Source organism: Nerophis lumbriciformis, linkage group LG32 (assembly GCF_033978685.3).
Source record: "Nerophis lumbriciformis linkage group LG32, RoL_Nlum_v2.1, whole genome shotgun sequence".
Classification (NCBI taxonomy): domain Eukaryota; kingdom Metazoa; phylum Chordata; class Actinopteri; order Syngnathiformes; family Syngnathidae; genus Nerophis; species Nerophis lumbriciformis.
In genome coordinates this window covers 16,482,479-16,507,491 of record NC_084579.2, presented here as the reverse complement: position 1 = coordinate 16,507,491, position 25,013 = coordinate 16,482,479, and the positions used below count along the sequence as shown (strand labels likewise).

At 40.4% G+C, this 25,013-nt stretch overlaps 1 protein-coding gene across 3 annotated transcripts in view; it reads left to right on the top strand.

Annotated features, from left to right (window-relative positions):
- brinp1 (bone morphogenetic protein/retinoic acid inducible neural-specific 1) overlaps positions 1-25,013 on the top strand; it is a 498,298-nt gene that overhangs the window by 428,843 nt on the left and 44,442 nt on the right. The gene's annotated exons all lie outside the window — the stretch shown is intronic.

Below are 25,013 nucleotides of genomic sequence, written 5' to 3'. Positions count from 1 at the left end.
GTACTCCTGCCATAAACTAAAGCCAAAACAAAAGTGGCGTTTGCTTTTCTCAACACGTGCTTTCTCCCGCTCGTCTCCCCCCCCCCACTCCCCGACGATTTCTGGCGAATCTATCTCGGCAGAGCCACGAGCACATCGCGCATGATATATGAATATGTTAGAATAGCCTGAGCCAACACTTTTCAGAGTGGTGAAGTGAAAATAAATTAAACTGGCCCTGTAGGCAAGTCGTGAGCGGCGTGATGAATTAGATACTCGTCCCTCGATCCCTGTCCCTCTTTTTTGGAGGGAGAATGCTGCATACATTAAACACAACACCAACAAATGTAAAATAAAATGACTATCTAGGTTTTTTTTATTTAATGACTGGATCTTGGGAAAATTAATTTGGAGACCACTAAGCCAGGAAAAAAAAAATAATCAACTGAGGACAAATATTTAATGAAGTGCAAATCGTTTTCTCATCTCTTGACTTAAGTGCAACCAAATTATTTATTTATTTTTTTCTCCTGGAATTATCACATGGGAGTCAGAGGTATTGAAGCGCCTTCTGGATTGTTCCGAGAAACTGGACCACGTTAACGATTTCCTTTTATTAAAACATGCGACCCCCTCGCCCGGAGAACTGATAAAACGGGATCATTTTCAAGATGGATGGCTACACACGTTGTCGCCACCCCTCAAACGCGGTGGAAAGCCCCTCCAGTACCTGATGAAATCTTCTCAGACCGACCTGCGGGTCAGCCTTCAATTGGAAGTGGTCAATCAAGAGTGAGTTTCCATTTGGGCCGGCATGACCATAAATATCCCCCTCCTGCTCACACTTGCCCACTGAGAGGACTGTCATTTTATATGTGGCGGTTTCCTTGGGCTTGTGTTACAAAGCAATGTCACCTCCTCCTGGTTCCCTTTTCACTGCAAAAACTAAAATCTAAGTAAAATTAAATATCTCAAATAAGGGTGAAATTTGCTTGTTTTCTGTCTGATAAGATAATTCTTCTCACAAAGCAGATTTTATGTTAGTGTTTTACTTGTTTTAAGGGTTTAGGTCCTAAATGATCTCAGTAAGATAATACAGCTTTTCGCTGAGATTTTATGACCTACATTGAGTAAAACATGCTTGAAACTGGAATATTAACTGTTGCAAAGCTGTGTCATCAACACTCGCAAGTATAAAACTAATTTTTTAAAGTAATCATTTCTTATTTCAAGCATGAAAAAATTGTGTCTCATAATTAAAACAGATGACAGCCAAATGGACTTTGCTGTTTTATTTTCAATGAAACAATAGAACATATGTACTCATATAGTAGTACAGTTGTTATTAGTGAGAATATACTTATTTTAAGGTATTTTTGGGTTAATTGAGATTAGCTAATTTTACTTGTTTTGGAAAGTATTGACAAGCCAAATGTTCTTGTTCTATTGGCAGATCATTTTGCTTAGTTCAAATAAAATACCGTATTTTTCGGACTATATTTTTTCATAGTTTGGCCAGGGGTGCGACTTATACTCAGGAGCGACTTATGTGTGAAATTATTAACACATTACCGTAAAATATCAAATAATATTATTTAGCTCATTCACGTAAGAGACTAGACGTATAAGATTTCATGGGATTTAGCGATTAGGAGTGACAGATTGTTTGGTAAACGTATAGCATGTTCTATATGATATAGTTATTTGAATGACTATTACCATAATATGTTACGTTAACACACCAGGCACATTCTCAGTTGGTTATTTATGCCTCATATAAGGTACACTTATTCAGCCTGTTGTTCACTACTCTGTATTTATTTTAAATTGCCTTTGAAATGTCTATTCTGGTGTTGGGTTTTATCAAATAAATTTCCCCCAAAAATGCGACTTATACTCCAGTGCGACTTATATATGTTTTTTTTCCTTCTTTATTATGCATTTTCGGCCGGTGCGACTTATACTCCGGGGCGACTTATACTCCGAAAACTTTTCTAAATAAAGGGGACCACAAAAAATTGCATCATTGGCTTTATTTTAACAAAAATCTTAGGGTACATTAAACATTTGCTTATTATTGCAGATTTGTCCTTAAATAAAATAGTGAACATACAAGAAAACTTGTCTTTTATTAGTAAGTAAACAAACAAGGGCTCCTAATTTAGTCTGCTGACATATGCAGTAACATATTGTGTCATTTATCATTGTATTATTTTGTCAAATTTATTAAGGCCAAGTGGTAGAAAATTAATTATTAATATCATGTTTTATTTACTGTTAATATCTGATTACTTTCTCTTTTAACATGTTCTATCTACACTTCTGTTCAAATGTAATAATCACTTATTCTTCGGTTGTCTGATACTTTACATTAGTTTTGGATGATACCACAAATACCATGAATTGATTAACGTGGACCCTGACTTAAACAAGTTGAAAAACGTATTCGGGTGTTACCATTTAGTGGTCAATTTTACGGAATATGTACTGTACTGTGCAATCTACTAATAAAAGTTTCAAACAAATTTGGGTATCAATCCGATACCAAGTAGTTACAGGATCATACATTGGTCATATTCAAAGTCCTCATGTGTCCAGGGACGTATTTCCTGAGTTTATAAACACAATATACATTAAAAAAAATTGAAAGAAGATGTTGTGATGCCAAACAATATCATAATCATAGTAGTATCGACTAGATAGCATAGGATAGGATAGGTCTTTATTGTCATTGCACAAGTACAACGAACCTTTGTTTTCAGCACAAACCCGTTCAAGATTTGACAAAAACAAACAGTGTACAGGGTTACAGAACAGGAACGCTGATGGGTCGCCACAAGGCGCCCCGTAAAAGATGGGAAAAAGGTAAAACACTGGGGAATGATGAGTAAAAATAGACTGGACTCCTAAGGGGGCCTAGCCTGGAGTGGGAAAAAACCTCCATAGCTAAAGCACATATACATCTCGAGATATCTAGCAACAGAGGGAAGGGCGAGGTCATGATGGTAGGCCGCAGCTCTCAGGCGCTGACCATCCATTCATCACCCCTATGGGATTTGCGTCGAGGGCGTTGGGTTTGGGGGGGGGGGTTGTGTATGTGTGGCGTATATTTTTGTGGTTGCAAGTGTGTGTGTAAGCCCGTAGTGTGTCTCTGTTCCGCGGCCTTGAAGTCTGTGCAGCCGATAAGTCCAAAGTCAACAACAACAGGTGTGTGTCCATGAGAGACAAGAAGGGAGTTTGTCGGGTCTTCGCTGCACTGTCCTTCAGGAGAGTCTCGACGCCAGGGAAAATCCAAGTTAGAATGTTTTGTATGCGAGTGAAAATAATTTGCTTTTCACTCTAAATTGTCTAAGACTGGTCCTCAAAACTGCGGGGCAGACAGTCCGATGTGATCCAAAATCACAAGAGTGTCCACAGTTCTTCCCGCATCCTCCAATCCTTTGTGGCAGCTTTGGGGTACTTTGAAGACTGCCAGCAACTTCCAATTTGTCGACAAACCAGAGCAACGCTTACTCCAATCAGCAGATGTCATGCGGCACTCCTTCTTCTCCCAAGAGTCCGTCGTGTGTCCAGCAACAACCGCTTCGTCACGACAGCAGGTTCCCCCAAACCCAAGATCTTGTCAATTTCGTTGAGGCCAGTTAAATAGTTCCAATGTTTAGATTTGGAGAGCAGTGCAAAAAGAGGCAACAAGAAAGTTAAGACAAGACAAAGAAGAAAGCCGGAGAGATAAGGGAGAGGAAAGGGCAGCGTCCACCCTCGATGAGTGTCAGAGAGAAAGCCGGCAAACGCTATTGTACTTGGTATCATTACAGTGGATGTTAGGTGTCGATACACCCATGGCGTTTGTTTACGTTTTGACGCCGGTGAGCTACGGTGTGTAGTGAAGCATGTTTAGCTATTGCTCGTCCTGCAGGGATGATACTTGTAAGAAACATACTTTATTTGTCGCCATGGAGACCAGTATTAGTGATTTAGAAGTAGCTAAAACACTGCCGACTGGGGCAGGACGTTAGCCGCTAGCTAGCTAGCCATGTCTTAAAGCACCTCTTCCTGAGGGCGTTTCAGTGTTATAACTTCACCTTTATTGTTAGTTTTTAATCCAAAATGCGTCCATTCTTTCTTTACTGTCTACGCACTGTGTCTGCTTGTAAGTACTCCGTGATTGTGTGCCGCTGAACATGCTCCTCTGCTCGTAAAACCAGCAATGACAGGACGTGACGACGACGGGGGCGGTGGAGGACCGGTACTTTTCAGAGGCGGTATAGTACCGAATATGACTCATTAGTATCACGGTACTATACTAAAATAACCCCAATGTTGGTATACTGCAGAGCATTCAAGGGGTTTTCTTGTATAATCTTACCCTGCCGCCCCCGTCTTGTGAGTTGGCAATACAGCGATTCCCACCCCTACTTTGGGAGGTCCATGCTACAGAATGCCATTGCAGTTTGGTACAAACAGTAAACTAAAGCAACGAGAAGCATGAGTGAAGCGAGTATCCTCTTGGCGCTTGTGCCGCCTTTTTTGGCCCTTTTGTGGCCCTTTTGTGGCCCCTAGGTACTACATGATTTTGGGTCCGTGCAGCAGCTATGTTTCTTTTCTCGATGGCCGGGTCGATCGCTTTGACTTTGGGGCTGTGTCTTGTGCTTTTTTTCATGTCTTTGCCACGATGAGAGTGAGTCCATAAGGAGCTAAATGGCCGACTGAACGATTGTGTGAGTTCGTTTGATTTAACGTGGAAAAATTGCATTGGCCCACCGTTACCGTTCTGGAATTTCATTTGTCTAATCTCAGCTGCATTCGGGCGGTAGGCGGCGTACACCCTGGACAAGTCGCCACCTCATCACAGGGCCAACACAGATAGACAGACATTCACGCTCACATTCACACACTGGGGCCAATTTAATGTTGCCAATCAACCTATTCCCGTGTCTTTGGAAGTGGGAGGAAACCGGAGTACCCGGAGGGAACCCACGTAGTCACGGAGAGAACATGCAAACTCCACACAGAAAGATCCCGAGCCCAGGATCGAACCCAGGACCTTCGTATTGTGAGGCACACGCACAAACCCCTGTTCCACCGTGCTGCCCCATTTGTCTAACATGACAAAATTGATATTCTATATTCTATATTTACTTGCGGCATGTGAAGCTCGTGAAACTGAAAACAATCTATGAATTAGCAGCAGCAATATATAAAGCAGTGTTTTTCAACCTCTTTTGAGCCAAGGCACATTTTTAGCGTTCAAAAAATGCGGAGGCACACCACCATCAGAAATCTTTAAAAAACAGTAATAAGTCGTTGTTGCAATTGTTGGATATGACTTTAAAGCATAACCAACCATGCATCACTATAGCTCTTGTCTCAAAGTAGGTGTACTGTCACGACGCATTTTGCAGCTTCCCACTGTCTCTAAACGTATCGTTTTTATACCCCGGACCAATTGATATCTCTCATGAGATCTCACAGAATTGAAGGTTGGGTCGCAGGGAAGCCTTTTTTTTTCGGTATTGCACCAAATATGATTAATTAGTATCGCGGTACTATACTAATACCGGTATACCGTACAACCCTAATACACACAATTTTATAGTAAACTTATTATATTGAGAACATGTGATTTGGGATCCTAGTAGATTAGGTCACATGTGTGAGAGTGCCCACCCATTTTGAAAAAGTTTAATTCTGTGATTTTTATTTATTTTTTCATTTTTTAAATACATGTCATCTGAACTGTCAGATTGGCTGAATTAGCAAGCCCCAGAAATGTGCATCTTTCTCCAGCGTCACCATCTAAAACGTGTCTCCTAATGCAGATCGTCTGATTGTTAGTTTCGCCAATAAATGTCTGCAATAAATCTAAGCTTTTGATCTGCCAGGGTACATACAGCAAATCTTGACACTTTGAGGGCAGTCGTATCTTTAAGAGCCCGAATGGAAACGTCAAAGCTTGTCATCAGGCAAGGTCCCCCCAAACACCCCCCCCCCCCCCCCCCCCCCACCCCACCCCCACTCCCCCCCCACCAGGACCACTCCACGGGGTCCTTGTAAAGCATGTGATTTCTGCAAATGTGTGCGCCGTTATGAATGTGCGCCGGTACAAACCGCTACCGCTGTGCCGGGACACATGGACGCAACATGAGAGAACAGCTTGAGGAGTGCGTGTCAGGCGCACATGGCTAACGCCATCTCCGATTACGTGCGGCGGCCTAATTATCACCGAGCCTTGCCTGTCAGCAAGGTGTGTGAGGGCCACACTGAGAGGGAAAAATAATTAAAATTAGATTTTTTTTTATTTTTTTTTACGAGAATAAAGTTTTATTCATTTCAATCACATTGTAGTTTTACAATGACACAAACCTAATAATTAATAGTCATCTTAAGGGAGCTGCTTGATGTATTTTTGTTCTTACCTTGCCTACATCTTTCACCCCAAATTACGACATTGTTGACTTAATTCTCATATTACGATGCATTCATTTGATTCAAATTTGCACTTTTTTGTACAAGTACAACTTTATACTAATAGAATTAGGACTTGTTTCTCATTATGTCATATTTTTCATAATGCTACCAATACTTCCCCTGATTACAACTTTAAAGAGGAACATTATCACAATTTAAGAAGGGTTAAAACCATTAAAAATCAGTTCCCAGTGGCTTATTTTATTTTTCGAAGTTTTTTTCAAAATTTTACCCATCACGCAATATCCCTAAAAAAAGCTTCAAAGTGCCTGATTTTAACCATCGTTATATACACCCGTCCATTTTCCTGTGACATCACATAGTGATGCCAACACACATAGCGACATTAGCTCGGACTCGGCTTAAGCGATTCAACAGATTATGTATGTATTGAAACGGATGGTTGTAGTGTGGAGGCAGGTAGCGAAAACGAAATTGAGGAAGAAACTGAAGCTATTGAGTCATATCGGTTTGAACCGTATGCAAGCGAAACCGACGAAAACGACACGACAGCCAGCGACACGGGAGAAAGCGAGGACGAATTTGGCGATCGCCTTCTAACCAACGATTGGTATGTGTTTGTTTGGCATTAAAGGAAACTAACAACTATGAACTAGGTTTACAGCATATGAAATACATTTGGCAACAACATGCACTTTGAGAGTGCAGACAGCCCAATTTTCATCAATTAATATATTCTGTAGAAATACCCTCATTCGCTCTCTTTTCCTGAAAGCTGATCTGTCCAGTTTTGGAGTTGATGTCAGCAGGCCAGGGAAGCTAGGGTCGATATTCTTCTCTTGATCATCTTTGGTGGCATAAGGGATGGTGTGAGCCAAGACATCCAGGGGGTTTAGCTCGCTCGTCTGCGGTAACAAACTGCCGCCATTGCTTGCCGTGCTACCGAGGTCCTTTGTCCCTGAATTGCTCACACACTCCGGCAGATTCAAGGGGGGTCTGGCGGCAGATTTCTTTGACTTTATCGTTGGAAATGCATCTGCTTTGAGTGTCGTAGGATATCCACACATTCTTGCCATCTCTGTCGTAGCATAGCTTTCGTCGGTAAAGTGTGCGGAACAAACGTCCAATTTTTGTTGCCACTTTCGCATCTTTGGGCCACTGGTGCAACTTGAATCCATCCCTGTTCGTGTTGTTACACCCTCCGACAACACACCGACGAGGCATGATGTCTCCAAGGTACGGAAAACAGTCGAAAAAACGGAAAATAACAGAGCTGATTTGACTCGGTGTTTGAGAAAATGGCAGATTGCTTCCCGATGTGACGTCACGTTGTGACATCATCGCTCCGAGAGCGAATATTAGAAAGGCGTTTAATTCGCCAAAATTCACCCATTTAGAGTTCGGAAATCGGTAAAAAAAATAAATGATCTTTTTTCTGCAACATCAAGGTATATATTGACGCTTACATTGGTCTGGTGATAATGTTCCCCTTTAAATTCCAAATATTACAACTTCATTTGTTAGTAAACTACAATTGTATTTTCAATAGAAAAAAAATAATTTGGAGGTAATCTTCCTTTTTCATTGTCCCATTTACTCTCTGTAAAGCACCAGTTCCATTGGCAGCAAAACAGACCCAGAGCATCATATTACCACCACCATGCTTGACGGTAGACATGGTGTTCCTGGGATTGAAGCCCTCACCTTTTCTCTTCAAACATATTGCTGGGTATTGTGGCCAAGCAGCTCAATTTGTGTTTCATCTAACCACAGAACTTTCCTACAGAAGGGCTTATCGTTGTCCATGTGATGTCAGATTAAACAAAAATTGAGCTGTTTGGCCACAATACCCAGCAATATGTTTGGAGGAGAAAAGGTGAGGCCTTTAATCCCAGAAACACCATGTCTACCATCAAGCATGGTGGTGGTAGTATAGTAGCAAGTTTCACTGTAATAAGGCGCTTTTGGTAGCCATCCACACAAGCTTCTGGCAAGCTTCTGGTAGAATTTTTGACCACTCCTTTTGACAAAATTGGTGCAGTTCAGCTAAATTTGTTGGTTTTCTGACATGGACTTGTTTCTTCAGCTTGGGAAGGCCATTCTAAAACCTTAATTCTGGCCTGATTTAGCCATTATTTTACTCTTTGTAAAGCACTAATTCCATTGGCAGCAAAACAGGCCCAGAGCATAATACTACCACCACCATGCTTGACGGTAGGCTGGTGTTCCTGGGATTAAAGGCCTCACCTTTTCTCCTCCGAACATATAGCTGGGTATTTTGGGCAAACGGCTCAATCTTTGTTTCACCTGACCACAGAACTTTCCTCCAGAATGTTTTATCTTTGTCCATGGGATGTCAGATGAGACAAAAATTGAGCTGTTTGGCCACAATACAACTTTATTTGTTAGTAAACTACAATTGTATTTTCATTCGAAATAAAATTGTAAATGCATTTTTTTTAGTTTGCAACAATGATCTCTTGTCACTGGCACTTCATTTCTCAAAACTATGGAGTCTGACTTTTTTCTCGTTAATTTACAACTTTATTCTCACCGTGCTATTCATTTACTCCTGTAATATTTAAACATTTCTAATTTTTTTTTTGTAATATTATTACATATTTTCTTGTAATAGTACAACTATTTGTGTGTAATTATTGCATCTAATTATTTTATTTATCTTGTTATATTGCAACTTTATTCCTGTAACACTACTACTTCTGTCTCATAATTAACGCAGTTTCTGGACTATATAGGCCACCTTAATATAAGCCGCACACACTTGAGTTTTGGACACATTTTATTTTGTGCATTAATTGGCTGCAAGTGTACACATTGAAACATGACATATTGACATACATGCTTTGGTTCACAAATTGCCTGTAACATGGAATACAGTGTTTGTCCTTCTCACCCTGCGCACTGGGGCCACTGGTTGTCTTTCGTCTTGTGCCGTCTTCTTTGGCCCTTTTGTGGCCCCTTGGTACTACTTGATTTTGGGTCCGTGCAGCAGCTATGTTTCTTTTCTCGAGGGCCGGGTCGATCGCTTTGGCTTTGGGGCTGTGTCTTGTGCTTTTTTTCATGTCTTTGCCACGATGAGAGTGAGTCCATAAGGAGCTAAATGGCCGACTGAACGATTGTGTGAGTGCGTTTGATTTAACGTGAAAAATTGAATTGGTCCACCGTTATCGTTCTGGAATTTCATTTGTCTAATGTCAGCTGCATTCAGGCGGTAGGCGGCGTAGACCCTGCACAAGTCGCCACCTCATCATAGGGCCAACACAGATAGACAGACAACATTCACACTCACATTCACACACTAGGGACAATTTAGTGTTGCCAATCAACCTATCCCCGTGTCTTTGGAGGTGGGAGGAAGCCGGAGTACCCGGAGGTAACCCACGTAGTCACGGGGAGAACATGCAAACTCTACACAGAAAGATCCCAAGCCCAGGATCAAACTCATGACCTTCGTATTGTGAGGCACACGCACAAACCCCTGTTCCACCGTCTACTTGCGGCATTTGAAGCTTGTGAACCTGAAACAAATCTATGAATTAGCAGCAGCATTGTATAAAGCAGTGTTTTTCAACCTTTTTTGAGCCAAGGCACATTTTTAGCGTTGAAAAAATGCGGAGGCACACCACCAGCAGAAATGATTAAAAAACAAAACTCAGTTGACAGTAGTGAAGTGAAGTGAATTATATTTATATAGCGCTTTTTCTCAAGTGACTCAAAGCGCTTTACATAGTGAAACCCAATATCTAAGTTACATTTAAACCAGTGTGGGTGGCACTGGGAGCAGGTGGGTAAAGTGTCTTGCCCAAGGACACAACGGCAGTGACTAGGATGGCGGAAGCGGGGATCGAACCTGCAACCCTCAAGTTGATGGCACGGCCGCTCTACCAACCGAGCTATACCGTCCCAGTAAAAAGTTGTTTTTGCAATTGTTGGATATGACTTTAAAGCATAACCAAGCATGCATCACTATAGCTCTTGTCTCAAAGTAGGTGTACTGTCACGACCTGTCACATCACACCCTGACTTATTTCGAGTTGTTTGCTGTTTTCCTGTGTGTAGTGTTTTAGTTCTTGTCTTGCGCTCCTATTTTGGTGTCTTTTTCTCTTTTTTCTGAATTTTCCTGTAGCAGTTCCATGTCTTCCTTTAAGCGATATTTCCCACATCTACTTTGTTTTAGCGATCAAGAATATTTCAATTGTTTTCATCCTTCTTTGTGGGGACATTGTTGATTGCCGTGTCATGTTCGGTTGCACATTGTGGACGCCGTCTCTGCTCCACAGTAAGTCTTTGCTGTCGTCCAGCATTCTGTTTTTGTTGACTTTGTAGCCAGTTCAGTTTTAGTTTCATTCCGCATAGCCTTCTCTATGCTTCAATGCCTTTTCTTAGGGGCACTCACCTTTTGTTTATTTTTGGTTTAAGCATTACACACTTTTTTACCTGCACACTGCCTCCCGCTTTTTCCGACATCTACAAAGCAATTAGCTACCGGCTGCCACCTACTGATATGGAAGAGTATTACACGGTTACTCTGCCGAGCTCTAGACAGCACCGACACTCAACAACAACACATCATTTGCAGACTATAATTACTGGTTTGCAAAAAATATTTTTAACCCAATAGGTGGACTTAGATAATCTCCCACGGCACACCAGACTGTATCTCACTGGTATAAAGCACATGGTCAAAGTGTGGGGGGGAAAAAGTTGCGGCTTATATTGCAACTTTAATCATATAATTATGACTTTATCTTTGTAACTATGTGATTCCCAACATTATCCTCATCCTAGTACGGATTTAAACAGTTAAAGTCCATTGTTTCCTTATACTCCCTTATAGACTTACACATTGACGCTATTGTCCCTTTAAGAAATACACACTCAAACTTCAATTGACTCCACAGAGATTGTGCACACAGGATAAGAACAAGAAGAGGGATCACTATTTCACTTTTACGGCGTCGCCGTGACTTGTGAGCAGCACGGCTCGCAATAACTTAGCGGCGTGCAGAGCTCATCTCGCACTCCAGACAGGCTGCCCTCCTCAATCCAACAATTGCTTCAACAAGCAATTTTAGCTTCTATTTTTTTTACAGGAGGATGGCTGCCTGTTTGTTTACAGTATGTAATGAATGCGTTGTAAGTCTTGTTGCTATGCGTACACACACAAATAAACGTAATGCAATAACGCACCTACGTCTGTGTTATTAAGCTTTGAGAAAATTGGATTCTCCACACTTTCCTGTGCCTTTGCAGCTTTTGTCTACTAAGAATCTTTGATGTCCACGCTGGAAATAAGGTTTTGTTCCATGCAAATATTTATTAAGCTGTCCCGTGCAATGTGGCCCCTCTGCCAAGTGAGACAGTGTTACAACGTTTAGGCTCCCCGTTCGATAACACAAGGCGCTCGCTCGCTGTGTGCCGAGAACACTTGGGATAATCTTCAGTAATCTACCCAGCGCAGATCCATCAGAGTGTGACGCATTTGCATGCTAAGTACACCTGATCCCAAACTTTTAAAGATGCAAACACATTCCGAGGACGTGAGCAAGCGCCCGGTGGAAAGAAAAGAACAGTGGATGAATGTCTGCATTTTGTCGGACAAACTGGAATTATTAATGCAGCACTTCAAGCAATAAGGGTTTCGAATTTCCTAAAAAGACAATATCATTTAGACTGTAACTGTTACTCTTGTCTACAAACCCCGTTTCCATATGAGTTGGGAAATTGTGTTAGATGTAAATATAAACGGAATACAATGATTTGCAAATAATTTTCAACCCATATTCAATTGAATGCACTACAAAGACAAGATATTTGATGTTCAAACTCATAAACTTTATTTTTTTTTTGCAAATAATAATTAACTTAGAATTTCATGGCTGCAACACGTGCCAAAGTAGTTGGGAAAGGGCATGTTCACCACTTTTAACAACACTCAATAAACGATTGGGAACTGAGGAAACTAATGGTTGAAGCTTTGAAAGTGGAATTCTTTCCCATTCTTGTTTTATGTAGCGCTTCAGTCGTTCAACAGTCCGCTGTCGTATTTTACGCTTCATAATGCGCCACACATTTTCGATGGGAGACAGGTCTGGACTGCAGGCGGGCCAGGAAAGTACCTGCACTCTTTTTTTACGAAGGCACGCTGTTTTAACACGTGCTGAATGTGGCCTGGCATTGTCTTGCTGAAATAAGCAGGGGTGTCCATGAAAAAGACGGCGCTTAGATGGCAGCATATGTTGTTCCAAAACCTGTATATACCTTTCAGCATTAATGGTGCCTTCACAGATGTGTAAGTTACCCATGCCTTGGGCACTAATGCACCCCCATACCATCACAGATGCTGGCTTTTGAACTTTGCGTCGATAACAGCCTGGATGGTTCGCTTCTTCTTTGGTCCGGATGACACAATATCGAATATTTCCAAAAACAATTTGAAATGTGGACTCCTCAGACCACAGAACACTTTTCCACTTTGCATGAGTCCATCTTAGATGATCTCGGGCCCAGAGAAGCCGGCGGCGTTTCTGGATGTTGTTGATAAATGGCTTTCGCTTTGCATAGTAGAGCTTTAACTTGCACTTACAGATGTAGCGACCAACTGTATTTAGTGACAGTGGTTTTCTGAAGTGTTCCTGAGCCCATGTGGTGATATCCTTGAGAGATTGATGTCGGTTTTTGATACAGTGACGTCTGAGGGATCGAAGGTCACGGTCATTCAATGTTGGTTTCCGGCCATGCAGCTTATGTGGAGTGATTTCTCCAGATTCTCTGAACCTTTTGATGATATTATGGACCGTAGATGTTGAAATCCCTAAATTTCTTGCAATTGCACTTTGAGAAACGTTGTTCTTAAACTGTTTGACTATTTGCTCACGCAGTTGTGGACAAAGGGGTGTACCTCGCCCCATCCTTTCTTGTGAAGACTGAGCATTTTTTGGGAAGCAGTTTTTATACCCAATCATGGCACCCACCTGTTCCCAATTAGCCTGCACACCTGTGGGATGTTCCAAATAAGTGTTTGATGAGCATTCCTCAACTTTATCAGTATTTATTGCCACCTTTCCCAACTTCTTTGTCACGTGTTGCTGGCATTAAATTCTAAAGTTAATGATTATTTGCAAAACAAAATTTTTTATCAGTTTGAACATCAAATATGTTGTCTTTGTAGCATATTCAACTGAATATGGGTTGAAAATGATTTGCAAATCATTGTATTCCGTTTATATTTACATCTAACACAATTTCCCAACTCATATGGAAACAGGGTTTGTACATTGTTGCACTTTCCTACGTTTTCTTTTTGTAAATTATCATATTTTAGCTATGGTATTACTGTATTTTTCGGACCATAGGGCGCACCGGGTTATAAGGCCGAATAAAGGGGTCATATTGATTGAATGAATGAATGAAATGAGTTTATTTCGGTCATATAATCAACCATTTTGTGTGATCAATTTAACAGCACAGATTGTACATATTAACAATCATACACACACAAAAAGAAAAACAATGACCAAAACACCTACTCAGTGGTCCAGTGGTTAGAGTGTCCGCCCTGGGATCGGTAGGTTGTGAGTTCAAAGCCCTATAAAGCACTATACAAATGTGACCCATTACCTCCCTGCTTGGTACTCAGCATCAAGGGTTGGAATTGGGGGTTAAATCACCAAAACTTATTCCCGGGCGCGGCACCGCTGCTGCCCACTGCTCCCAACAAGGGGATGGGTCAAATGCAGAGGATACATTTCACCACACCTAGTGTGTGTGTGACAATCATTGGTACTTTAACTTTAACTTTAACTTAAAAAGGAACAGGCTGAATATTTGCCTGTCCTATACATTCACTGAAAATTAGATAGCCTGGAACATCAACATTTAAAAAAATCAATGGGATGAAAGTAATTGTTGCTATATTTTATAATTTTCCATTATTTCACCTATCAAGGCTTTCTTAAACTTTAACAAAGAACTACACGTCTTCAACTCATCACTGAACTTGTACCACCTTTTAACTCCCAAAACTGAAATACATTTGTATTTTATATTCGTTCTTACTTTACATATTTCAAAAATCAATATCCCCCGTGAATTATAGTTTTCTCCTCTTAATTTAACCTAAGAATACAAGCTGGAAGGCTGTTGTTCTTTACTCGAAACACAATTTCCATTGTTTTTGAAAACACAATATCTGAACATTTTAACACATTAAAATGTATAAATAATGCATTGGTAGGTTCATAGTAGCACACTGTGTTTATTATTCTAATGACCCTTTTTTGAACTTTAATTATTGGGTCTATGTTTGTTTTATAAACATTTCCCCAAACTTCAACACAACATGTTAGATATGGGAAAAAAATATATGTATAACCTATGCAGACATTTCTTATTCAGCATGTCTTACTTTATAAAGAATAGCAAAGGATTTTGGGTATGTTTCCCTTTATATATTCAATCTGCGGTTTCCAACATAATTTATGATAAATTATTATGATTATATTATGATTTTTTTCTAAATTTCAAACATTCCTTGTGGTCTACATAACATGTAATGGTGGTTCTTTGGTCAAAATGTTGCATAGATTATGTTTTACAGATCATCGCTATCTGACAGTCGCTTCAGGATGCGCCGTTTTGTAGGCGGTCTTATTTACGTGGCTCACCTTCGGCAGCGTCTTATCCCCGTCATCTTTGTTGTAGCGGTGTAGCGTGCAAGGACGGGAGTGGAAGAAGTGTCAATAGATGGAGCTAACTGTTTTAATGACATTCAAACTTTACTTAAATCAATAACGGAGCAGCCATGGCTCACTAGTGCAACAAAAACGGCGGAAAAGTGTATCTCGTGAAAAAAACGTCCGAAAGGAACTCTTTAATAACTAAAGTTTTGTGGGTGGATTATGTAAACTCACTACACCGGTAGTTTTTAGTGCTTCCATAGCGAGTTTACTGACAGATATAAGTTAGTACTTTACACTACTTTATATTAGAAATGGCAACAGTGGAGGATGAATGTCCTACAACAAGAGGATGGAGAAAAATAAGAAGTTTATCAACTAGAATGGCGGACACGCGCACATTTTTAGGACTTACACTGATCCCAAATACACATTAGCAGGTACCAGAAGATTAGTAAAGTTGGTTTTGCGTAGTATTGCAAAACACAACGCCAGATGCTGTCTGCTAATAGGTGCCATTTTGCAGTCCTTATACACACACCATAATAATACCTGTATGTTGAAGCACAGTACTTCAGACTATGGTAGCTGTAATGCGCCGACAATCCATCAAGCGGTGCGGATACTAAGCTTACCAAAGTCGTACTAAAACATTTTGACATATTTTTCGGCGCCGTGTGTAATTTTCTACATTCTCAATGGAACATTTAAAGTTTTAGTGTTGTTTACTGGTGTCATCTTGCAGTCTACGTGTATCCTTTATGTGTGACTGCCATCTACTGGTCACACTTATCATTACACCATGAACCAAATAAAATAGTTTTGAGGTCGGCAAGCACAACCAGAATTATTACGTACAATAGGCGCACCGGGTTATAAGGCGCACTGTGGATTTTTGGAAAAAATGAAATAATTTTGACTGCGCCTTATACTCTGAAAAATACGGTAGTCTATTTCGAACGTGCATACAGTTCAAATGTGGTACATCACATATTTACAATTCCTTATTACAATATGTCCGAAAAGGAGTACGATATTTTGTCATTTGCAATTTTTTTAAACATTTCCTCATAACTTTGTTTGTGTATTTTTCTTGAATTGGTTTAATTGTGTTTCTGTTATGATCCCAAAGGACAGTTTGGACTGTGTTAGTTTTTTTTGTGTGTGTGCTTTGTATCATATGTATTCCCTGTCCTGGTGATTCAGCATTCTAGTTTTAAGGTTGTGGTTTCTGCTTGATACCTTTGTTCCTGCACTGTCCCCAAGTAAAAGCATTTATTAATTGCCCATCGCCTGCTGTTTTTGCATCCTGGGGTCACGCCACGAGCAATCATGCGCGCACATAACAGTTATAATATTTTTCTTTGTATTCATTTATTTATTCTTGATTACTGAATATGCCATCCACACAGTCTCATAACTTTACTATTCCACATGTGTATCCTTTGCCAATACAGGACGTGAAGAAATGATCAGTCATTGCTGAGACACAGACAAGGGGTAGCATTAGATAAACTCTGCTTCTTCCTAGTCCTTTTTCCGACACATTGAATTGTGCAATGTAAACTTATACATGTCAATTACATTTTATTCATTGGACAAATACCAGCTAGCAATTTGGAGTTTTTGTATATTTTAGTTTTTAAATAAATACCGCTAAATTTTTTTTTTTGTATCGACAATTAAAATTAATCAGATTAATCATCGGTTTGCTCTGAATTAGTTTTGATGAACCAAGAAAAAATTTATATTTATTTTTTATCTAAATCAGGGGTGTCAAACGTACGGCCCGAGGGCCGGACCAGGCCCACAAACAAGTTTTATCCGGCCTGCGGGCTGAGTTTGCTAAGTAGAAAAATTTACCAGGAATTTTTGAATGAAAGAAACTGCTGTTCTAAATGTGTCCACTGGATGTCGCAATAGCAATTATTTGTATCTTTGTAGATGATGCTACATATGTACAAAATAAATCACGTCATGTTAGTACATCAGTCGAGGAAAATGGTCAAGCTACATAAATAACATACTGTAATTTGAGTTTGATACATTTTTTTATCTTGATAGATTGAAAATTAACACCATTGAGTTGACTGATGAACATTATCACATAATTTATTCAGAAAATATAAATAATGACAAATAAAGATTGAATACTATTAACCGCAAAAAAAACAACAACATTATGATGTGTACATTTTCAAAATGTGCTTGTTTTGTTTTTAATCAAAGAAAACAATCTGAAGTTGTCTTTATTTTTAAGTTATCGTGCCGTGATTTTACCAGTCCGGCCCACTTGGGAGTAGATTTTTCTCCATGTGGCCCCCCCATCTAAAATGAGTTTGACACCCCTGATTTATATTGATATCAATGGTGATTTATTTAGCATGAGCAAAGGGACCTGATGGAAGAAAGTAATATATATGCACTGAATGTGTTCAATAAATACCTTTTATTAATGCATTTAACATTATTATGAACCTCTCCGTCATTATCTGTCAATAATGAGGTCGTTTAGGATGGAAGTGCTTACAATAGGTGAGGAAAAAACTCCTCATTGAAGATTATGCATTATACTAATAAGCCGGTTGATAGTTCCATCATGGCTTCGTTGTACTCACAGAGGAACAACGTGCTGTATATCGTCTTCCATATTGACTACTTTACTACTGCAGCTTGTTACTTCCGGATCGATGCTGAGACCTGCACGATACAGGAGGCGATACTCCCCTTCAGAGAGGTTACCTGCAATAACCTCCAATCTTAAATCTGCATTCAAGTTAAGGCACTTTATTGCACCAGTGGATTAAGTAATGATTATTTTGCAAAATTTTGGCCACCCGATGCTCAATTAATCGCTAATGAAAGTGTGACTTATGAGGCGAAGCGTGATATCGCAGTAAGCAGGCGACCGCTCGGTTGCGGCCTGCACACCCCATCTATCACGCTGGAAGAAGAGTGCACCACACAAGGGGATGTAACACAAAGAGTGTAAGCTCACATTGTGTTATGGGGTCATAGAATTCGATGCACATTTTTCAGGTTTTTGAATGGCAACTGTTTGCAATGGATGACATGTGCTTGTATGGCCTTAGCATTGCAGGGGTTTTAGTTACTTTAAAATGCAAAAGTATTTGGACAATGACTGTGATTTCTCCGCTATACAACATAATCAATAAATATCGTATTTTTCAGGCTTCACAGCTTACCAAAGTCGTCGTAAAACATTTTGACATATTTTCGAGCGCCGTGTGTAATGCTCTATATTCTCAATGGCACATGTAAAGTTTTAATGTTGTTTACTGACGTCATCTTGCAGTCTACGCGTATCTCTTAGCAGAAGCTAAGAGAAGCTAAACTTACACAGATCCCAAATACACATCAGCAGGTACCAGAAGGTAAGAGAAGTTGGTTTCGCGTAGTATTGCGAAACACCAGATGCTGTCTGCTAATAGGTGCCATTTTGCAGTCTTTATACACACACCACTATAATACCCGTATGTTGAAGCACAGTACGTCTGACTATGGTAGCTGTAATGCGCCGACAATCCATCAAGCGGTGCGGCTTCATAGCTTACCAAATTCATCGTAAAACATTTTGACATATTTTCGAGCGCGTGTTTAATGTTCTATATTCTCAATGGAACGTGTAAAGTTTTAGTGTTGTTTACTGGCAGCATCTTGCAGTCTACGCGTATCTCTTAAAAGAAAAAGCTTATCGACTACGGTGTCGGCACATACTACAATGGCAGACGCGCACACATTTTTAGGACTTACACAAATCCCATATACACATCAGCAGGTACCAGAAGTAAGAGAAGTTGGTTTTGCGTAGTATTGCGAAACACAACGCCAGATGCTGTCTGCGAATAGGTGCCATTTCGCAGTCCTTATACACACATCATAATAATACCCGTATAATGAAGCACAGTACGTCTGACTATGGTAGCTGTAATGCGCCAACAATCCATCAAGCGGTGCGGCTTCATAGCTTACCAAAGTCGTCGTAAAACATTTTGACATATTTTCGAGCGCCGTGTGTAATGTTCTTTATTCTCAATGGAACGTTTAAAGTTTTAGTGTTGTTTACTGACATCATCTTGCAGTCTACGCGTATCACTTAAAAGAATAAGCTTATCGACTACAGTATTGGCATGGACTACAATGGCAGACGTGCGCACATTTTTAGGACTTACACAGATCCCATATACACATCAGCAGGTACCAGAAGGTAAGAGAAGTTGGTTTTGCGTAGTATTGCGAAACACAACGCCAGATGCTGTCTGCTAATAGGTGCCATTTTGCAGTCCTTATACACACACCATTATAATACCCGTATGTTGAAGCACAGTACGTCTGACTATGGTAGCTGTAGTGCGCCGACAATCCATCAAGCGGTGCGGCTTCATAGCTTACCAAAGTCATAGTAAAACATTTTGACATATTTTCGAGCGCCGTGTGTAATGTTCTATATTCTCAATGGAACATTTAAAGTTTTAGTGTTGTTTACTGGCATCATCTTGCAGTCTACGCGTATCTCTTAAAAAAAGAAGCTTATCGACTACGGTGTCGGCACATACTACAATGGCAGACGTGTGCACATTTTTAGGACTTACACAAATCCCATATACACATCAGCAGGTACCAGAAAGTAAGAGAAGTTGGTTTTGCGTAGTATTGCGAAACACAACGCCAGATGCTGTCTGCGAATAGGTGCCATTTCGCAGTCCTTATACACACATCATAATAATACCCGTATATTGAAGCACAGTACGTCTGACTATGGTAGTTGTAATGCGCCGACAATCCTTCAAGCGGTGCGGCTTCAGTGCTTACCAAAGTCGTCGTAAAACATTTTGACATATTTTTGAGCGCCGTGTGTAATGTTCTATATTCTCAATGGAACATGTAAAGTTTTAGTGTTGTTTACTGGCATCATCTTGCAGTCTACGCGTATCTCTTAAAAGAAAAAGCTTATCGACTACGGTGTCGGCACATACTACAATGGCAGACGCGCACACATTTTTAGGACTTACACAAATCCCATATACACATCAGCAGGTACCAGAAGGTAAGAAAAGTTGGTTTTGCGTAGTATTGCGAAACACAACGCCAGATGCTGTCTGCGAATAGGTGCCATTTCGCAGTCCTTATACACACATCATAATAATACCCGTATATTGAAGCACAGTACGTCTGACTATGGTAGTTGTAATGCGCCGACAATCCATCAAGCGGTGCGGCTTCAGTGCTTACCAAAGTCGTCGTAAAACATTTTGACATATTTTTGAGCGCCGTGTGTAATGTTCTATATTCTCAATGGAATATGTAAAGTTTTAGTGTTGTTTACTGGCATCATCTTGCAGTCTACGCGTATCTCTTAGCAGAAGAAGCTTATCGACTACGGTGTTGCCACGTACTACAAAGGCAGACGCGCGCACATTTGTAGGACTTACACAGGTCCCAAATACACATCAGCAGGTACCAGAAGGTAAGAAAAGTTGGTTTTGCGTAGTATTGCGAAACACAACGCCAGATGCTGTCTGCTAAAAGGTGCCATTTTGCAGTCCTTATACACACACCATTATAATACCCGTATGTTGAAGCACAGTACGTCTGACTATGGTAGCTGTAATGCGCCGACAATCCATGACATTATGTTCTTTACAAGTGTATGTAAACTTTTGATCGCAACTTTATTGATCGCTTTATTTTATTGATGGTTTGCTTATGATATACTGTATATGTAAGCCTTGGCAGAACTCTGTCTCTCACTGCTGTACCAACGAATGCTGAAGGATTTAGTCATATTGCAGCCAAGTGTGAGGACATGACATGACAATTCCACTGGTGAAGTACAGTGATTGAGTGTAGAGGGAGCACACAAGGTGAAGAAACAGGAATGAGTGATGGAGTGGAAGGAAGTCAAAGGCCGACGCGGGACCGGTTGAGGGGGGGGCTCGTGAACACGGTGGGAGTAGGAGTGAATGTAATGAAGAAAGACAGAGGTGCAAAGAGGAGAGACAAACTCCGAAAGAGGACGAGAGTGGACAACACGAGAAGTGATGGATGTGGATGTTGATGCAAGGTTCTGAGCTTATGAAGTATGGTCACAGAAAGGAGGGGTAGGAATGAGGGTGCGGGGAAGGCACTCTGTGTTATTGTGCAGCGGGCCGTTGGCACCGGCTCTGTCAGTGAGCGGCGTTGATCCGTGAACTTGCCATCTGGATTCTCCCACAAATCACATTAAAGTTTCAAGCCGAGGAATACATCACGCTAAATGAATATTGGATCCGGGGGCCTCAGACAGGCCTGATGGAGGAAAAAAAAAAAAGGCCCGAGCAACCCGACTCCTTTGTGGTCAGACCATGGTGCGATCCATCCACTTTGCTCTGTGCAGAACCCACCCCCCACCCCTTGTCTGGTCCCCTCCATCACTGACGGGCAGCGGAGGTGGCCTGATGGACGCGGTCTTTAAAAGTTGCAGAGAAACTACCTTCAACACTCCAATGCTGAAATGTTGTCACCAAGGTTAAATGGCGAAAAGGAAATTACACTAAATCCTTTTTGGTGCTGTAGAGGATGCTGGCTGACCTCCAATTCGTATTTGGAAACATGTTCCCCATAGGAAATAACGGACATGGAAACGATCTGTTACAGGGTCAAGCTGTGGTCAGACTGAAACCTTTATGTACTTTTTCACATTCATTCAAGTACAAGAAGGCGATATTCTTTCTCACCTATCTATTTTAAACAAATACTATTCATTGATATACAAGTCTGAAAATAAGTTAACCGTGGTGTACACTGCTAAAAGTCAGTGTTCAAAAACAAGGGAAAAAAATACAAAAATGAGGGGTATTTTATTTGAACTAAGCAAAATTATCTGCTAATAGAACAGGGGTCGGCAACCTTTACCAGTCAAAGAGCCATTTTGACCAGTTTCTCAAATTATAGAAAACAATGGGAGCCGCAAAAATCTTTTGAAATTTTAAATGAAATAACACTGCATACAAAGTTTTTTTTTGCTTTGTGCTATGTTTAAACCAGGGGTCTCAGACACGCTGCCCACACCTTTATGTGGAATTTGAAAGCTGGTGCGGCACGCGGGTTTTTAATGAATGGCTCAGCGTCATACGTGCCGTGATGGTACAGCGTATGGCACCTGCTACAGCCAGCGTGCCTGATCAGCCACACGTTGTATGGGGCTTTCGCTTGTTCACGTAGGTGACAGCAAGGCATACTTGGTCAACAACCACACAGGTCACACTGACGGTGGCGGTATAAAAAAAAAAAACTTTAACACTCTTACTAATAATGCGCCACACTGTGAACCCACACCAAACAAGAATGACAAACAAATTTCGGGAGAACATCTGCACCGTAACACAACATAAACACAACAGGACAAATACCCAGAATCCCATGCAGCCCTAACTCTTCCGGGATACATTATACACCCCCCGCTACCAAACCCCGCCCACCTCAACCGACTCACAGAGAGAGGGGGGGCGGGGGGGGGGGGTGATGTGTGAGTGAGCAGGGTTGGGGTGGGGGCGGGGTTTGGTAGCAGGGGTGTATAATGTAGCCGGAAGAGTCAGGGCTGCATGGGATTCTGGGTGTTTGTTCTGTTGTGTTTATGTTGTGTTAAGGTGCAGATGTTCTCCCGAAATGTGTTTGTCATTCTTGTTTGGTTTTGGTTCAAAGTGTGGCGCATTATTAGTAAGAGTGTTAAAGTTGTTTTATATGACCACCGTCAGTGTAACCTGTGTGGCTTTTGACCAAGTATGCCTTGCTGTAAAGTACGTGTGCAAGCAGAAGATGTATATTGTACAACAAGTGTTGGGCTGGCACGCCGTTAATACAGATTGTAGAGGGCGCCAAATGTTGTACCATCATGGCACTGGTGAAAATCGGTGAATATTAATCCTGGGAGTTTTCTGCGAGAGGCACTGAAATCCGGAAGTCTCACGGGAAAATTGGGGGGTTCAGCAAGTAAGCTGCTGAGCCGCATCAGAGTGATCAAAGAGCCGCATGCGGCTCCGGAGCCGCGGGTTGCCGACCCCTGTAATAGAACAAGAAAATGTGGCTTGTCAAGACTTTCCAAAACAAGTAAAATTAGCTAACCTCAATGAACCCAAAAATACCTTAAAATAAGTATATTCTCACTAATAACAAGTGCACTTTTCTTGGTAGAAAAAAAGAAATTGACCTTTTTGCTCAATATGTTGAAAAACATTCTTAAATTAAGTAAATGCTATTGCCATTATCTTGACATAATGATATGCGCTCGGCATTACATTTCTTGAAACCAGCAAACTTGTACAAAAAACTAATTTATGGAAAGGCAACGAGACAACATCTTGTTACACTCGGGGTCTACTAGCCGCTCAGGCAAATCATATTGTCTAAAAATGCATTTTCCCATTGATAACATGACATCATCGCGCCAAGTGCGTGCTCTTTCAGTCAATTAGTGCGCATATAATTTTTTTAATTGTAATTTTGAAGAATTTATCTGAATGTGCATGAACTATTTCTGTTAAAAATGTCACATGTTAAATGTATAAATATTAACTTTATTAACTAGTTTACTGTACTGTGCCAACTGTACTACTATATGAGTACGTATTTTCTATGGTTTCATTGAAAATAAAACTGCAAAGTCCATTTGGCTGTCATCTGTTTTAATTATGAGACCCAATTGTGTCAGTCATGATTTTTTTTGTTCATGCTTGAAATAAGAAATGATTACTTTAAAAAAGTAGTTTTATACTTGTGAGTGTTGATGACACAGCTTTGCAACAGTTGATATTCTAGTTTCAAGCATGTTTTACTCAATATAGGTCATCAAATCTCAGCAACAAGCTGTAATATCTTACTGAGTACATTTAGGACCAAAACACTTAAAACAAGTAAAACACTCTAACATAAAATCTGCTTGGTGAGAAGAATTATTTTATCAGACAGAAAATAATCAAATATCACCTTTATTTGAGATATTTAATCTTACTTAGATTTCAGTTTTTGCAGTGTAATGTAAAAACCACAAAACTCACTTTACGTACACTGTAAAAAAAACATAAAAAATACATAAAATACTATAAAAGTACGAGAGGAATACGATACGAGTCAGGTTAGACTACTGCAATGCACTTCTTGTCTGGATCCCCAGCAAGAACATCCAGAAGCTGCAATACATGCAGAATAGTGCTGCTAGGATCCCGATGAGAGTGCGGAAATATGACCATATCACACCAATTCTCAAATCTTTTCACTGGCTTCCTGTTCCACTCAGAATTGAATACAAAGTCTCCCTACTAACCCACCAGTGCCTCCATGGAAATGCCCCCCTCTACCTCAAGAAACTACTCACCCCCAAATCCTCCACACGACACCTGCGCTCCGGACAGGCTAACCTCCTCCAACCTCCGAGGACAAAGCTACGAACAATGGTTCAGCTCCCAGTCTGTGGAAAACTCTCCCTGACCACCTGAGGGTACCACAGACTGTGGATGCTTTTAAAAAAGGCTTAAAAACCTTTTTTTTAGATATATGCATACTAGTTCTAGCTATTTGGCTGTTGTAGTTTTTATTTATTTTTTTATTTTATTTTATTTTTATTTATTTATTTTTTTTTTTTAATACACTGTAGCACTATGAGGTTGTTTACTCAATGTAAAGTGTTTTTTACAAATCCAATCTATTATTATTATTATTATTATTATTACAAGTGGTACCGTTTTTTCCATTTACAACAATGCACTGTAAAAATAGCTGTAGATTTTACAGCAAAAAAAATGGCAGTTGCCAGAATTGTACAGTTAAAATAAAAGTACATCTGTTTTTAAGTAATTCACTATAAATTAAAAAAAAAAACATTCTCAATCTTTCCGATAAAATTTTATG